This window comes from Nipponia nippon, unplaced genomic scaffold (genome assembly GCF_047370975.1).
Source record: "Nipponia nippon isolate SJK-2023a ecotype South Korea unplaced genomic scaffold, ASM4737097v1 scaffold_4, whole genome shotgun sequence".
Taxonomy (NCBI): domain Eukaryota; kingdom Metazoa; phylum Chordata; class Aves; order Pelecaniformes; family Threskiornithidae; genus Nipponia; species Nipponia nippon.
Window position 1 is genome coordinate 41,280,837 of NW_028262358.1, and position 18,512 is coordinate 41,299,348.

The 18,512-nt window shown below is 40.7% G+C and overlaps 1 protein-coding gene across 3 annotated transcripts in view; it reads left to right on the top strand.

The window, feature by feature from the left end:
• The first annotated feature begins 3,056 nt into the window (after window positions 1-3,056).
• GREM2 (gremlin 2, DAN family BMP antagonist) overlaps window positions 3,057-18,512 on the top strand; it is a 39,858-nt gene continuing 24,402 nt past the window's right edge. For all 3 annotated transcript variants that reach the window (XM_087775402.1, XM_087775403.1, XM_087775401.1), the window contains exon 1: window positions 3,057-3,402. The gene's annotated coding sequence lies outside the window, so the exon portion shown is untranslated. The remainder of the gene's footprint in view (window positions 3,403-18,512) is intronic.

Consider the following 18,512-nt stretch of genomic DNA (forward strand, 5'->3'; position numbering starts at 1 on the left):
GCTCTGGAGCTGTGCTACAGGCCTTCATGCTCTCCAGGCGCTCCTGCCAGATGTGTTCACAGATCAAGACAAGCTCTGTCTTCAGGGCTGCAAAGCAGAACAGAGTTTCTGTAACGGCAGTGACAAAGATATGGTCCTTGCTGGGAAGGAGATGGGCACCAGTTGTTTGTGTTTCGTCTCAGTGTGAGACAAAAGACGTGGATTACAGTCATTCCTGAAGTGTGGCCACATCAGAAGTAGAACGTAGTCATGAAATCTGTAGTTTAAAAGTAGGTATATGCTTCAACAGCTTGCTGAATTATGGGCTCTGTAATTGCCAGGGGACGTTAGAAGATTAGTCTGTTAGTTTAAGTACCGCACACAATAGAAGTCAGGCACTCACAGCGAAGGAAAGATGCAGTAATATGAGTATGAATGTGCTTTGTACTGATATTTCTAGGTAACTGCTACCTGCAGCATAAAACTATTTTAGTTTTAAAAAATCAGAACAAAACCTGCACACCTAACTGAAGTATTTTTAATGGCATAAGATTCTGGTTGTAGACCAGAGCAAAGAATAAACATGCTATGTATTTTCTATGTCAGATCAACACCCTTTGCAGTTGTCATTAAACAAATTGTAAAAAAAAAAAAAAAAAAGTTGTTTTGAATCCAAAATGTCTCAGTTAGCCTTACTACTAGATATGTGGAAGGAGTATCTGTGCAAAACAAACTTTGATCAAATAGAAAATGTAACATTCCTGTTTTAAAAATAAGGCGTGTAATGAGAAAATAAAAATTATTTATGAAGTCAAACGACTTTTAAATCTTTAAATTCCCCACATGCCTTCTAGGATTATAGTAACCTATGGAAGGTCATTATAGTATAAGGGAAAAGAGTAAATAAGCACTTAAGCAGACATAAATAAAACGGACAGGTTAAAAGCTATTAAATTGAACAAGACTAGAGGGAAACCTAATCAGTGCTGTAAAGGAATCCAAACTAACGCAGAAGGAAACAAACAAAATGTTGAGAACGGCTAATGGGAAGTAGCAACTCTGGAAGTACAAAATCTTCTGAAGTCCCAAGTCATTTGTACCGCAGAAAGTTCTTGGGTTATAATGAGGAGCACAAAGAATTTATTATAGGAAAACTTCTGTAGTGAGTTCAGAGCTTTTCCCCAAAACAACACAAAGCAGGAGACAAAATTTGTGTAGAGATAATAAGATAATATGGTTGAAAACTAGTAGCTAGAAGGAGGTCTAAGGGAACTGCCGGCCATGGCGTTTGCTTCAACAACCGCTCAGCTGGAGGGCCATATCCCTTTGTCAAGGGAGAAAAATGGGAGGCCAAAAAAAGGGCTTGAAAATGGAGCATGATTCAAGAGCAAGCACTCTTCCTAGGAAAAAGTCAGGATGAAGGAAGGCACCACCTTCTGATTTAGTGAAATACTGCAAGAGGGTCAGCCAGGTATTTGGATCAGGAGCGTGCGGGAAGATGCCTGCTGTAGAGGTGTCGGGGGGTGGTGGAGATGCAGTGGCTGCTGTGCCTGTTGGGCCATGGCTAGAAACGTAGCTTGGTCTCTAAACTAGCCATTTCATTTCTCCCAGAGAAAAATAAATAGGCAAGATGTGAAGGAAAAACATATAATGAAAAAGAAACAGAATTTTTTTTAGTTGCTCTTGTGTTCCAGAGGTGTAGCTCTACTGAATTCACTGAGGGATGTTTTTGCTAATAAAGCTTTTAAAATGAGGGATGGATTATACTCCAAGTATGGATATTTCTAAATATGTCTGGTTTTACATATTTCTCAATATTTCTATTTTTATTTTTCTGACTTTTGCCTGAACAAAAAAAAATAAAAAAATTTAACTAGTTCTGTATGCCCCAAAGAGAAAAAAGTAGGCATGCTTTCTAGAGAACAAAAAATAGCATAGAATTTTGTGGGAAAAAACACAATTAAATACAGAATCAATTAAAAATGTTCTGGAGGTTACCATTTAAAAATGTACATGCTGCTGTCATGCAAAGGTATCTCTGCAACTCCATTCTCTGTTTCAAATGCTGCAGTCTGCCAGATTTGGATAAATGTTGACTTTTAATGGCACCTGATGTACCAACAGGCATAGATGCTACTTAACTCAACAGCATCAGTTAAATGCAGGTCATTCCATTAATTAACAGTGTATCTGTTATAACTGATCATTTTGTTCTCCCTAATTTTAATAAGCAATTTTGCCAACATGTTTACTGGAAATATTACAACATCTTCCTATGCTGAGAAAACCCGAAGGGCCTATTTATCTGGTTCAGCTGTGTTCTTGTTTAAACGGAGGGTCATACTGAAACCAAAGGATTGCCATTTTGCCCAGAAGACAGGTCTAAGATTTGACTTAAGGCTATAGCACGTCTGCAGGAGGGAGAATCCTTTTCCACAGGCCACTGAAGTCACCCTAAGCGAACAGAATACCAACATCAAAGATGCAGCAAGGAATGACAGTCACAGCCGCTGTGACTGAATAACCCTAGATTTGGGAAGAGGAGGCTTAGCATCCTGATTTTATTTTCTGTGCATGCCACGATTTGACGTGCAGTTAACCAAGACAGGGCTAGGAACCCAAACAGTGTAAGAAAAGCAAACTAAACTCAGGCAAAGAACGCTTTGTCCTACCTCAGATTTAGCCCTAAGGTGATCAGGCGCTGCATGCTTTTAATTTTACCAGCTAGGGATATTTTTTAAAACGCTCAGAGAACAAACGTGTCTGAATATTGAGCGTGACACACAATGTCATGAACGCTTAAAGTTGCAGGTCCGTCAGCCAAGGGAGGAAGATGCGAAGGGAAGGAGTGTGTTTTGTCAGACCCAGGGTGAGAATGTCCCTGCATAAACAAAAGGCTCGGGATTGGACGTCGTATTAGGGAAGGGGGCGGGGGGGGGGATAGAAAAAGAAAGGGGGTTAGATCTGCCCACCAGGTTGCGAGGCCGGAGGCTGGCAGGGAGGAGCGGAGCCGCCGGCGAGCGGAGCGTGTGGGGCGGCGGAGGGGAGGCGGGCGGCGGGCGGGCGGCGGGCGGGCGGGCAGGCCGGGGTGAGCTGCGCGGCCACCGGAGCCAATCGAAAGCTGGGGCTTGATCCTCTCCTCGGGCAGCGGCTGCGCCCAGCCAGTGCCGAGCTCCCCTCCGCCGCCGGGACCCGGCAAAGCCGCCTGGCTGTCTCCGGGCACCGCTCTCCCCCACCGAGCGCCTATGGGCATCTGCGACCGGCGAGGGCTTCGCACCACCGCCACCGCCACCGGCACCGGCAGCAGCGGCAGCAGCGGCAGCAGCAGGAGCGGGCGACGGCCGCCGCCCCGCTTCGTCGCCCCTTGGGATCTATAGCTGGCGGGACGGAGCGCGCTGCAGACCCTTCCCCGCCTCCGCGCAGGTATGGGGCGGCCGCGGGGCGCCCGGCGTCCGGATCCGGCACCGCTTCCCTTGCGGCCGGCTCGCTCCCTCCCTCCTCCTCCCCTGCCCTCTCACACTTCTCGCCCCTTCGCCAGGCAGCGGTGCGGCGCGCAGGGCCCGCGGGCGCGGCGGCGGTGACAGCGCGGGGCCGCCCGGCAGCCCCCCGCAGCCCCCGGCAGCCCCCGCAGCCCCGCCGCGCCGCAGCCCTGGTGGGCGCCCGGCCCCGCGCGGGGATCCCCGGCGGCCGCGGCGCTGGCGGCGGCGGCGGCCGCCCGTCTCGGCGGGAGCCGCGCGTCCCGCGCCCGCGCTGCCCGCCCGTGGGGCGTTTCCAGGGGCACGTAAGTAAATTAATGAGAGCCGGCTCCCGGCAGCGTCTGGGTCGCGGTGCTTTGCTCTGAGCGCCCTCGGAAGTTACCTTGAATGGGTAAATCCCTTTGGGTTTGAAGCGTCCTGCATCCCGTCTCCACGCGCCCTCCCAAGGAAAAAAAAAAAAAAAAAAAAAAAAACCAGGAAAAAAAAATTAATCTTGTACTTGAAACCTGTGCCCCTTTGTACCTTTCTTTCTTTGCTTTGGGTTAATGATGGTTTGTGATTATGAAACCCCACGAGGGATCAGCTCCAAGAGTGAATAGCATTACTTTAAGTCATGCGTTGGAAATATATATGTGTGTGTACAGACACTGTTTCTTTCCCCTTGCAAGTTAGGAGTATAATAATACAAACCCACGTCTGTCTCACAAGGAGCTCCTGCTTGACTTTCTGCTAAAGCTAAGGAAGTACTTGCACTTTCACAGGTCTTGCAGAATTGGAGTCACAGGTCTTATAAAAAATTGCAGTGACATTTGGCTGAACAACTCTTATTTTTAGCACGCTATTGTGAAAGTGGTTATATAACTTTTGGTGGATTTTTGAGGACAAAATTAACAGCTTGTAACAAGTTAAACCTCTTTTTTCTCCGGAAGAGGAGAAATAAACTGAATGAAAGCCCAGTGAGTAGAGTCAGGTGAACTTCAGCCTGACGAATGACCACGGCAGAGATTCCCTAAGGAAGAGCCCCGGGTTAAGAATCCCACAGTCCTTCCGAGAATTGCGAAGCAGCAGGTGCAAGACCAAGCAATGTCTATGCAGAGCCCCAATTAGCAAGCTGGTTATCAGGCCGCTTCAAGGCTAGCTCTTGCTAAACCAGGGAGAAATCAACATCACGTCAGAGTCTTGTCTTCCCACCAGTGCCAATACAATACAGATACTGTGTTCCCTCACGGGATTAGTTTGGTGCTTGAACTCCAAGAGGTACACGTCACCTGAAATATTTGCTTCGAATGCCTGCTGTATTTTAATGCAGATGCTTTGCTTGCTAAACTTGGTGCTTAGTTCTCGGCTGGCCTTTCCTCATCTCCTTCCAAAAGTTAAGGAAGAATAATAGTAGCCTAAGATTTTAAAGAAATGCCCTGAGAAAATAATTGAATAGAGGTAAAGAACAGCAACCTGCTTATTACTGAGAGCCAGGACATAAGGGTTCTGCCTCAGCATTCAGGCTCCGAGCAAGAGACCCCTCTCTCTCACTTTTGTTGCGTGGTCCTCATGAACTGCCATCATCCAAGACGTGCAGTGAAGTCCTAAATTCTAAACATTTGTGGGTAGTTACTGTGAAGCTGAAGAGAGGGGACTGATTTGCTAAATCTCTGTTGTGGGATGAGTGAGAAACCAAGCAGGTAGAATTTTGCTTTCTGCCATCTCTTGGAGCCCACTCTTCGTGCAGAGCTCTTGTGTGTGGGGAGGAGGTATGTCTGGTAGCAGCGAGGTTTGCTCAGCCTTCCATTGCAGCATGATAAGTAAGTGAAAGATGTGTCAGTGAAAAGTATCAGTAAGACCTCTAAAAGGGCGCCACAAAAATAAATGCCATTGACCCTAGATTTTTAGTTGATTTGTTTAGCTGACCTATTTACTTCATATTTATCTTTAAAATAGACTGTGCTGTCATGAAACGTGACTTTCAGCGTGGAATAGAACAAAGGTATGAGAAGTTGAAGGATAAAACTCAGGAGATTTTTGTTTCTTTCCGTAATATCAGATGAGGGTAAAAATTAGTATCAGCATCGCCAACTGAACTGTATCGATAAATCTTGTCCTTTCGAAAGTGCTTGGTTTCAGTCACCATTTGTCAATGCTTATGGAAGCGTAAATCAAGTAGATCCAGATCATCCTCTTCTATAACAGATAGTTTAGTCCTGCTGTGGTTTTGTTTGATAAACTTGGTAACTGGTAAATTCCAACTGCTCAATTTCATAGTTCTACACACACTACTGCTAAATTCACATTGACATAATTCTAACTCAAGCATCCGAACCTGGTAAACTCCAATTTGCAATTGGTAAATTGGAATTTACCAGTTCCTGATGCTTGAGTTAGAATTATTTCAATGAGCAGTTCAAGTCACTGTGCAGATTTACTGACATCCAAAGAGTGTCTTCAAGAGCAGCACAAAAAGGTCTTTCACTTCACTCTCACAGATGCTCGTGGGTGTGGTTGTGCATTTATATTAGTGTTGTGGTTCGTGTCAGGAGTGTACGTTTGACGCCAGTCTTCCAGTTGTTCCCACTTACTGTCCGTCTCTGTATACCTCATGGTGGGCCAGCTGGATTCCTTTAGGATGAATCTAAATGAGAAGATGTGCTTGAGTCATTGCTGGAAATTCAGTCCGTGGGACCAGACCAGAGCTAGCCTGAAGTAAAACCCTATGAAATGCATTTAAGTGTTGATAGAAAGTCTTCTGCGCTTAACTGTTGTGCTCTGTATGTCTGTTCCTGTTGGGCTGTGCTACCTGCTAACACAGACCTGGCCCATTTGCAGCAGGCTAGTACTGATGCACCAGGCAGTTTGAGGGCGATGCTAACTGTCGTTCCCAGGGGTGTGGGTTAGTCCCTGCTTCTTGCACCATTGCCTACGCATGTGTTACCAAGAAGCTCCTTCTGGCTCAGTGGGAGAGAACAACCCTGCAACGAATCGTGGCTGCCCTGCTTGTATATACACATACTGAGCTCTCTTCCGTGCTAAAAGAAGACAGCTAATTTTTTTTTTTATAGTCTGGCATGTGATAGCGGACTACTTTTTGAGTGGGAACTTTGGATAACGCAGCCTTGTGCTTGGCTGGTGAATGTGAACACAGCAGTTGCATTTAGGCAAGGACAACTGGTGCCTCTTCATGTTTGTTTGCCTGTCACTGGCTGTAGCCCTTCTGTGTATAAAGGTTCACAAGGCTGTGTTTATGTTCCTCATTGTATTTGGGAGTGGTGAGAAACGTTGGCTTGAAACTTAAAAACTGTCATTTAGAAATGCTGTGCTGTGTTTTGTGGGAGCAGCATCTTGGCTGACTACATTTCCCATAACACACCAGAAGTGTTGCTTTTGAGGAAGAAGGTGCCACCTGTGGTGGCAGTTCTGGGTCCCAGCACATGATGGGAAACATGTGCTGGCCCTGGAGTCCAGTTTCCGCAGGCAGGTGGGAATGTGTGGTGCCCCGGGAGGTGTTTAGAAATGTCCACTTAAAATGTAAAGCTTCTGATTAAAAAGTGTTAAAACACTGTTTTCTGCAGTTTTCACTCTAAAGCAGAAAACTTTTCAGTTCTCTGGTGTTTGGTGATTTGGCTGGCTTTTGGCAGTTTCATGTTTTTCTTTAGTTTACTTCTTTGGGGAAAATAATTTTAAATAGAAAAAATATTCTGTTAATTATAAATGGTTATTTTTTGTATAAAAACATTTCTAACTAGAAAATATATTATTGGAGCAATTAGAGTTCAGATTGTACTTACTCAGTAACAGAAGGCGGTCGTCATTGCTGCAAAAATTGGGCTTCTTACCGACTCTTCAGTTTTACACGCATTTTCATGGGATCATGATGGAAATCATAGGGTTGGGTGTGTATAGCACGAATGATACAAAAGTCCTCCTTGTTCTGGATCATTGTGACTGCTCCAAGACTGCTTTTAGATTGCAGAAAATGTTGTGCTATTCGGAACAATAGGAACTGAGAAACAAGAGAGCTTTTCCTTCTCAGATGACTGTATTTCTATTGCTAGAGGCTGTCTACTCCAAACCTTATTCCAATGCATAGCTGCTCTGTGGGATGAAGTGCAGATTTTAACATGAGTTGCGTAGGTTATGGATACGTCACTTGAAACCATGGTATTTCTTGTTCTCAGTGCATTAAGTCGTTTATCTTTTTTTTAAGAAGATTTTTGAAGCCTGTTTCAGAAAGGGAAACAGACCATGAGAATCTGTCTTGCTCCAGGATGTTAAAACAGAGGGCAATCTGTCTTTCAATATCCGGCGTGATACAATCATGGCAACTTCAGTTGTAACCTGTCTTTGTCAAAAAGTCGTCTTACAGCATCTACTTTTCACATTCATTTTTTTCTTCTGGGCATAACCATGCTTATCTATGAGATTCTGTATATTTTTTTTCTGTTGTTGCTGTCTACATAATATCTGTAAGAGTTACAGCGGCATATTTTAGATTAGTCGTAAGACTAAGGGGGATTTATCAAGGTCAGTTTTTTGTAGAGGTTAGACTGCCATATAGAATTAGTTATACTGTAAATGTATGTTGTATATAGAAATATGTACTGTCCTTACTACAAGCTTCTTTATAGAAAGAAAAAGGTGAATTTACCTCTCATTCCAGACAGTTTTAAAGTCATTATTGTTTAGGAAGTGAGTATTTTAAGAAACCATAATTTGTAATGAAACTAAGAGGAAATTAAAACTATGATACATTCAAATAGAAAAAGTCGCATAAAGATTTCATTTCTGCCTATTTTGTGTTAAGGAAGTGGGAGAAGTAAAGTACACTAGGAAAGGAAAATATATTATTTACCCTCCAAATTTCATTTTGGAACCAGCTTTTATTGAGTGTGATGGGCAATGCACAAATACAACATCAGACTGTGGATTTAACGGCAATAAATCTTAAAAATTTCCTGAATTTTTAACTTCTCTTAAAACTTGGAAACAGCATTTGTACAGCTCATGCAGAACGTGTTGTTGACCTTGTCTTGTGCAAACACTTGCTAGAGTTAGAAAACTGTTTTGAGCTGGTGCTACAAGTGAACTAGCTGCCCTTCTTCATTTGTGTGCAGTTTCGTTGTGGAGTCCAGCCATGTCTAGTCTATCCTATTACTCTGCTTAAGTGCTATTATGATAATGCTAAATAGCCTGATATTCTACAGTAGTGCTAACAAAAAAATAGACAGCATTGTAAAAATTCTGCATGACCATTTCTGGCATGAAACTACACGTTTTTTTTCCTGGTGCAAATCTCAGGCCTAATCTCATTTCCAGTGAGGCCAAAACACTAGTTTGGCTTAGAGTTAAGCAGGATCCTGCCCATAAATCTGGCCAGTCTCCATACAGATAACATCTGGAAAGTTGTCATTTAAAAATATGTGGGAGAGCTTGGGACAGGGGTGTAAATAGTGGGTCAGAGCTTCTATCCAAAATGAAAACATCCCAGCTCTCAGATGTCAGACATCCTTGCTCTAGGCATGTTTTTTGTTATCATCCATCTATTGTTTGTCAGTTCCTGTTCCGTCAACATAATTTGGAGCTCAGTGTCCTTTGCAAGGAAGAAGAGGAAGTTGACAGGCAAAGAAGATGGGGAATATGTGAACATGTTGCATGACTTAATGGTACATTCAGTGAAGTCCCCTAATAAAGAGAGAGATGGCTATCTCTCGTGTTTCGATTTCATTTGTTCTCTGACTGACACCTTTCAGATTACTACACACAATGGCTTTATACTAAGCGTGTTTGTTGACTTTGGTATATATTCTTCATTAACAAAGCCCATGGAAACTTTGCCTGATGCTTCAGTGAGAACAGCTTTTGCTGAAATATTCTTAAGAGTGAATACTTGCAAACGGAAACAAATTATAAGTACCTTGGATTCTGTGTAGGCAGGGAAAGATTGTTGATCTTCCTCTTTAATATTTCCATTCCTGACTGAAGCTGAGCCTTAAGTAAAGTCGTAGCCCAGAACTTGTGACTTCTTAAGGGTATCTGAAGCTGAAGATTCAAATGTCACATAAACCGATTATTAGGAAAATTTATCGTTTTATTCAAAAATCACAGAAGATGTGTGAAAATTGCACCATTGTATGCTATTTTTGTTATACGTAGTAACACTTTTTCTATAGGAACCCTGAAGCGAGCAAGACAAAAGCACACAGCTGGAAACTGAGCTAGTTTCTGTCACCTGAAACTGTCTTGCTTTCAGGTTCCCAAAGTCCCTTCAGTCACTTCAACACCTCAATCTAGGTTATTTTTTTTTAAGTGTAAGACAAATCCCACCTTTGTCTACCATAAATTCCTCCCAAATGAAGAGAAGCTTTAAATACAAATTGTACCATAATAAATCCCATTTGGTTTCCTTTATCCGCTTTTTTTTTAAACTTGTCTGCACTTGATGTTCTTTCTTCTTGGAGTACTGAAAAAGCTCCTTCACAAGCTACAGTCTACTATTTTGTGAATTCTACATGCAAAATGCCAGTTGCTTTATCCTGCAGCTCAGGTAGACTGCTTCCAACTAGGAAAATATTTTTATGTTGGTGTTTCAATAGCTGACCTTAAAAGTATGATGCATGCAAACACTATTTTGAGTATCTATCAGAAATTGCCAATCTTCTCTTTATAAAAATAGTCTTGGTTTTTTTTCAGTATAAAATCTAATATTTTATGAACCTTAAGTTTCTTTGGAAACAAGTTTATTGTGTCATTCCAAGTTGAGCCTAGTTCTTTTCTGGACATCTCTAGGGTTTCTTTAAAAGAAGGATATGATATTACAGGAAGAACGTTACTCTTGTTTGCCAGAGAGCTGTACTATGTTCACTATAATAAGATTAAAGGAAATTTGAAAGTCAATGCTAGCTCAGTGGGAAACTGATAAACACGTTGTACTTGCAGGAACGTTTTGCCCAGTAGTATTAGGAAATTTATCACTATTTATTTAGCAGTTCAGACTTTATCCGACAAACAGATTTGTTGTCCATTTAAAACTATGCCAGACGTTGAAAGACTTAACAATATGGATGTGATTTGTGGAATGTGAACTATTATCCTGGCACAGCCATCTCATGTGGCTTAGGACTGGGACTCTCATACCATAGACTCTCAAAATAAGGAGTCTGTAGCTTATGGATCCCGTTGCTTTCCAAAGTCTGTGGTTTGATTCCTGGCACTTCTGGTTAGGTCAGCTATTATAGCCACAGTCATAAACAGTGATTTTTCAGAATCTGAGCAAGCTAGACGAGGGTGTAGCTCCTTGGAAAAGTTATTCTGGAAGAGGCAAACCCGGCAATGTCTCTGGATCCATATCTGGTATTGGCAGGCTCTACTGTTGAGAAGCAATGGCACTCCAGTCTCGTATTTACTAATGTTTGTTTATTTGTGCCTTGGCCAATGTTTCAACTAGAGAGTGAATTTTGGAGAAAGAAAAGGCCACAGGGATGACTTTCAATTCCTAAGTACATGTTAAGAGGTCATTTTTACATGGACACAAATGCTGCTTACAAATCAGTAAAACAGAATGAAGTAATTTTGCTATGAAATGCATACAGGGAATTTTTTTTTGAAATATCAAGAGTAGAGGAGAATGCATAATCACAGTGTGATATGTCACATGATATGGCCATAGTACAGTCCAGCATGTTGTGGAGTCTCTGAGACTGCCAGCAACCATGGGACTTTTCACTTTGGTTTTAGGCGGTCCATTCAGACAGTGGAACTGCAAATGCATGGGTGAGAAGTCCATACCAAGGGTTTCCTGTCTGAAGGGAGACTGTGGTGTATCTAACTCCACTGGCAGTCCAGGCTTCAGGTCATGGGGGGGGCTGAGTTCTTGTGCAGATCTCTCTTGGGCAACTTCACCTGCAGATTGAAGACATCTCTATCTTGCTTTATCGTTAATCAAAGCAGAATATTGCCTATTTGAACTCTTCTGCTTAGCTTCATTCACATGGATAGAATACAATCAGAGTGCTTGCAGTTTGCTCCATTATATACAAATTGTAACTCAAGGCTGCGGCAAGTTGCCAGTTCATCTCCCCACTCGGACGCCAGCTTCATTTACTCATATAAATAACTGGATAGCAGTCAAACGTGATTGACTTAAGCTGTTACTTTTTCTGAATTTGTAAAATATAGGGAGCTTGAGGTTCTAGTGCTGTGCTTCTTGGGTTTTTTTCCCCCACACTGAAGTTTAGGTGTATTTGTTGAGAACATTGAAATGTATTTGTCATTGTATTTGTAATCAGTTTAGATTTATCTTTACTGTTTACAGGACAATGCAAAATTAGTTGTTTTTTATTGTCATATTAGAATATGCATGGTTAGATTTATATTAATTAGAGAGGCATAGTTTCTCAATAAAAATGAACTGTAATTTAAGATACTTGTATTATGGAGTGCTCCAAATTAGATTTTTTCCCCCGAAGATAATTATTTTTCCTTTAAAAACATTTGAAGACTGGCTTTTTTTTACCATGATTAAGGCTGATGCCTTAGTTTGGGCATCAAATGCTCTACAACTTTTGAACTTCTAGATTCATGATACAAACTGCTAACATATGTAGCAGGTAGTCAGATAGCAATGCTGATGGAATCTTTTGGATGAGAGTCATGCTTCAGTTTTGCTTACTGTCTTCTTGCTAATTGTCAGCCTTTTCTGAAGCTTCTGTGATGGCCTTTTGCTTCATTGCATGACCAATTTCTTTGAGGTGGCAGAGTCTAATAATCTCTTAAAAGTGTTTAATAGTCCAGTGATATTCTTGCTTTGTTATGCTGCCTATGGCTATGCCTGTGCTGTCACTTTAGCTACGCATAGGTCTAAACCTGTGCTGAAAGGGTCATCCTGCCCTTGGCTCTGCTCCTGGCCACTAGGTTGTGTCTTAATTCTGTTACAGACTTTCTTTGTGCCATCTGGCATGTTTAAAATGGTACACTCAACATCTATGGGAAACTGGCTCAGAAATTGTGCTGTAAATGTTGATGCAAGTGTTCAAAACACTGTATGTCCTCTAGCTGAGAGTGTTCATAGGTGCAGACTCCTTGCATGGTGTCTTGAAAACCCTGTTAGTACTGGGTGGCCTTAGTAGTCTAGGTAGACAGGCTCAGTTGCTAAGTGTGGAAGATCTTTGAATAAGGTTGCTATTTAAGAAACAGCCCAAAGACCAGCATTCCCAAATTTTCTGAACAATGACGCAGGCTAATCATGGTGGTGAGACACTGGAACAGGTTGCTCAGAGAAGCTGTGTATGTCCCATCACTGGAAGTGTTCAAGGTCAGGTTGGACAGGACTTTGAGCAACCTGATCTATTGAAAGATGTCCCTGCCCATGGCACGGGGGTTGGACTGGATGATCTTTAAAAGTCCCTTCCAACCCAAACCATTCTATGATTCTATGATTGTATAATGCTGTCATTGTTTGAACAGAGCCTCATGGGTCGCTTTACAGGCTATAAAAACTGTTACTGTCATTGAACACTTAAAAAAAAAAAAGTATTAATGGCTAAAATGCTTCTATGATAAACTGGTTATTACAGTGTGATATATATGCAGGTAAGCAAATATGAATAATCTATAAAAGAGGTACCCATGGTTTTATGTGTAGATGCAAAAAAATCTGATGTTTTGCTTTACTGCAGAGCCTATACGGATGTGAATTCTAATGCAGGTTTGCTCACGCTGGATTAAATTAATTCCTGCACAGAGGAGTTGAACAGCGTATTACTTCAAGAGAATGCAAAAATACTTTTATACTTTAAAAAAACCAGCCCTGTTAACCATGCCTTCTATATAGTGGGAATTACTGTCCATTGTATATTGCTCTGCTACCTTCATTATTTAATATTTCTGACCTGGGGCATCCAAAGCTTTTGTTTATGGTTTACACAAGGTCATCCATACCTGTAAAATACATTTTTACTGTAGTAAAAGAGACAACTACAGCTAATTGCCCTTGCACTTTTCTCTTTTGAAGCAGCATATCTAAACCCAAATACTGTAAAGTAGGGAAGAGAGGATTTGCTTCTGATGAACTGAGTTATTCCATACATAGATTGATCTGGAACATTTCAGTTATACTTTTTACTCTATATGATTTTGGGGGTGGTTCTGAGTTAACATCATATTTAAATGGTAACTTTTAAAACAGCTGTGTAAATACTTAGGGTTTATGATAAAACTCATATAATTTAATTTTGGAATTAATTCAATCAGGTTTTCTGACTTTCATATATTGTAAAGGTCAAAATTAATTTCAAATTTGAGTTAAACTAGCCTAGGTACTTTGAGATATGGAATTACCCTATCAAAGGTATGTCCACTAAAGAGTTGACATTAACACTTCTGAACTTTGTTCTTTAAGAGTCACCTTATTTATAGCAAGATAAATGCACTTTCAGCTCTAATTGCACAGAGCAGCAAAAATATTCTTTGGATAGCCTAAGTAATCTAAAACATATCTTATCTGCGGAACCTCAGAGGATCTATTTATTCAAGAAGTTAGGAAAATTTAAGGGATGTATACTTACAGCCTGGATTTCAGAATATGCAACTGCTGCTTGCACATTTTAGGAGGACTCTTGATTTCTTTTAATTAAATAGAATGTTTTAAACATCATAAGCTATGTTTTCACAGAGTTTATAGGACAGATGTCATGCCACGCTAGAAATATATATGAGAACTTGAAAGATCTATTCAAGAAGAAAATCCAAACAGATTAATGCTTTTATATAACTGAAAAAAAGAAAAATGCAAATAGTGACAGAAGTGAAAAGTGAGTTAAGCTTTTTAGTGGTCTGTCAGCTTTAACTGCAAGTTAAATTCCAAACTATTTATGGCTTCAGAATGGGGAAGGCATTCAACAAGTGTTTTGGGTTTTTTAACCACCTTTAGGGTTTTTTTTATTCATTATAAACTATTCCCCTCACTCATTCACTGTTTTTTTAAAATGTTTTTAAATGGAAATTTAGCACATTTCCTAAGAAATACTTATGAAGTGCATCTTTAAGATATCTGGCTGTAAGCTGACAATCTTTTAGGATATAATCCTTTTCTAGGAGTTTATACATGCAACTTGCTGTTGTTAAGGCTTTTCAGCAAGAAGTCAAATGGGATCTATTCCTCCACAGGCTTCCTTGGTTAGCATGTGTGAGGGAACTCATGTCTAACTGCTAGTAGATTTTATGTTGTGTAACCTTTGCAAGTATTCATTGCATGTTAACTCTTGACAGATAAAATTACTTATTCACTATTGACTTATCTTTGAGGGATGATTTACTTTGTCACTATTTAGTCATCTTCATGCTATGTTGAGACAGCAGCCTCTCTCCAAATCATCTTGTGGCATGCAACTATTTCCCTAATACAAAATTGTAGTTAGAGGTCTGCAGAAGGAATGTGCAGGGGAAAAGGGAGAAAGACAAATGTTGGCATGTTTTTGAATCTGCGCTTAAGACAGCAATCGTTGGTGTCTGCGAAGAGAAGGGGTATGCATTTGTAGCTTTTGCTTGCTTCTCTTTGGGCTGCTCTCCGGGACATACTTGGGGTGTGGGGTGAGAAAGGCTAAGTATTTAACGATTTTTTCTTTCACTCTTTTTGCTGATAGGATTGTGTTATTTTGCCCCACTAAAAAAATCACGAATCAAGAACCACTGTGACATTGCCACTCTGTCTGGGTCACCTTCTCATATCAGCTTACCCTTTATTTAAAATATGCCTGTTAGCCCAACCTTGCATATATATATGACTTGCAATAAAACCTTGACACATGCATAAGTTAATGAAAGGAGCATTTTGCTTTTATTCTAGATATTTCAGCACAGTCTCTGAGTAACTTAAGAAGAATCTAAATGCATCTGGCTCCTCTGGCACTGCTTAGATATGTGGAGGGTAAAAGTAGCCTCTGCCTTCTTTCTTTCCACTTATTTTCACTATGCAGAAGACTGGCCTATTATGAAGGTCAAATGAATTCTACAAATAACAATGTCTAGTGTGCTAGTTTGGGAACATGGAAACTTTTTGTTTCATGTTCAGCAACTCACCTTAAACCTGTATCTTAGAGTGCTTAGACTTTCCTCTGCTTACCGTTACGAAGACCAAGAATTTTGCAGGGTCCTCACTCAGTATGTGAAGCTGTGAAGACAGATTAAGCTGACAGAGTCTGGACTCGATAAGCCTTGAAGAGAAGCAGGAGAGTAATAGCTAAGGTAAACTGTTTTGTGGTAACCTGCCTAGGTGGCTGCCACACAAATCAAAGTGCTCTGTGAACTGAGCTGCAAAGTATTATGGAAGTGCAAGTCCTGATTTTCCAAAGCTGCTGCTTTTGAATGTGGAACTGAGCAACCTAAACAATTCAGTAGAGGCATCACCATAAGGACTGTTGAAGAACATAAAAATTAGATGACCGGCATCAGGAATTCCCATAGGTGAGGCAAACACGTGTGTTCTTTGTGCTGTCAATAGGGAGAGTTTGGGGATTAGGCTTATGGTGTACATAAGACAGTGTGCCGAGGTGGAGAATCATTAAACTTCAGATAATATTGAAGAAATGAGTGTTTCCAAAACCCTGCCTCTCATGACTGGAGGCTCCCACAGAAGTGCTGGGGAAAAAAGGTGGGAAAAAAAGATTAAGAAATGCTGCAAAAAGCTTCTTAATGCTCCCATCTTTGGATGTATCTGCTGAGCTTTTCCCTCTGTAAGGAAAAAGGTGCAACTGAAGGCTGGAGAAGATCACTATGAGGGCTGAATGCATAGGTTAAATTACACTCTGGAACTAAAGGTGATAAAATCCTCAGAGCTATAAGAAGATGCAATTAGATCCAAAGTACAGCTAGACATATTTTACCCCCTCCCCTCTACTGTCAAAGCCTTACATAAGGAATGGCCCCTGGTGCCAGTAGGCAGAATGTCACAGTTCAGAGCTGGTGAGACTTTCAGAGGCTGTTGGGATTTCCTAGATGCTTTTGAGGATCACTGAACATGATTTTACTTCAAGATGAAAAAGTCCTGTATAACAACCAATTTTACAAGTCCAAAGTTCAGTTGGGAGCTATGCATGCAAAGCAACACAGATACTGAATTCTTCATTGATACTGTATTAGCATTGCATGAGGAGAGATTAGGATCAGCCCTTCTTTGCTTGAATGATTTGCCTGGTACAGCCAACTGGCAGTGACTAGGTCCTTCCAGCCAGGAAACTGTACCAAACAAGACACTTGTGTTACGAAGCCTACAATTAATGCACACGTTGTGGGAAAGTTACCATTAGCTTCAGAAAAACTGTTATCTGTCACCATTGCCGAAACTGAAGCTAATGACTTCAGATGGCCTGGTATCTCTGAAGTAAACCTCAATCAGATCTTAATTTGGTTCAAACCAGGAGTGTAAATCAATGAGGCATGGGGTGATTCGAATAACACTTCTGTATTTCTTGCTTTGAATATATGGCAGTCATGCAATGAAAAAGTCCTCATTTCTTCACATTTTTCCCCTGCAAAAAGTTGTGTTACAGCTCTTTCTTCCTCTTCGCTTACCTCAGTATTTTACTCACAATGGTCTTCCATTAACTTCTTACTAGATCCCAATACCTAAGGCTATGAAAAAGGAGAACAGTAAGAGCTAATTAACTGTGGCATGTTGATATTTAATTATTGTAGGCTCAAACTTCTTAGAAAGGCATGTAATGGGAGACTGAACCATTCTTGGATGTCCCATGTGGGCCTGCTGGACAGCTCTGCTAAATCGCAAAAGCGAGAAAAAGCAGAAAGCAGAAAAGTTGGGCCTACCATTGGCTTACAGAATTTTGCTGGCCTGGACATCTTTAAAAAGAGGGGAATTGTTCAGCCTTACAGACACTTTTGGGGGATACCTTTTTAGCCATAGTTTGTAGAACCTGTTCAGATACTGGTGCTTTTGTGAAGCCAAGGGCTCCTGTAGCCTAGATTAGGACTAACTAGGCTGGATTTATTTGGTGTGTTACGCTACACAGAAAACAGACATTTGTGGAGTTCTCCCTCATCCTTTTTTTCCCTTTTATAGCCAGATGTTGTTTAATTAATAAAAAGTAAAATACAATTTGAAATATGTAAAATAACTAAAGAAGAAGCATGATACTAAGTAGAAATGAAAAATAATTTGTATTAGAATTACAAGATATTCGAAGAACATAAATGTTGTTAATCTATTGTTTTAAATTACTTCCTGGTAATGGTTGGACTTGATGATCTCAGAGGTCTTTTCCAACCTTAATGATTCTATGATTCTATGATTCCTGGTAAACATTTTTGGTGTGGTTGGTTTTCATCTGTCAGGTGTCACAATAATTTATCTGTAAGCTGATTTGAAGTAATTTGCTGATTACTTCAAACTGATTGAATATTTTTAATGGCAGTACTTTTTTTGTCCACCTGAACTGTGTGAAATATCAATGAGTCTACCTGAAGACAGATCCTTGCCTGGTCTAAATGTCTGTATATTTTAAACTTCAAGGATTCTGTATTGATATTCCCACAGAGAAAATTATTGGCTCCATTGAATTAAAATATTATTTTTTTCCTGTTCACTTTAGTGAAGTCAGTATTTGTCAGATGAATCCTCTGAAATAATTTTAAAATACATATTTGCAGAGAATCCTCCCTCTCTATGTATTATTTTCTCCCATGAGCTTACTGGACACAGTGAGAAGGTGTATTGGGCTTCTTGTTGGTAGAAAACACTGCATTATTGCCTAGTGCATGAAGCCTTGCAGCTTCCTCTCATCCTCTGCTGTACTAATCATCTGTTTCAGGATTCTGTCTTGTATTAAATTTTCCTTTTGTTTCAATCTTACGGTGATTCCTTGGCAATGAGTGATGTACTTTTTATTAGAATCTGAACATATGTATATCCACTTGATCATTGCTTTGCACTGGGTTACAAGAGAGTATAAACGTAGCATTGGTTTAAAAAACATACCAGAGCAACTGGCTTCTCTCAGGAATAGCAGTACTAAGAGGAATAGTATAGTCGTTACTAAATAACAGTAAATAAATAATAGT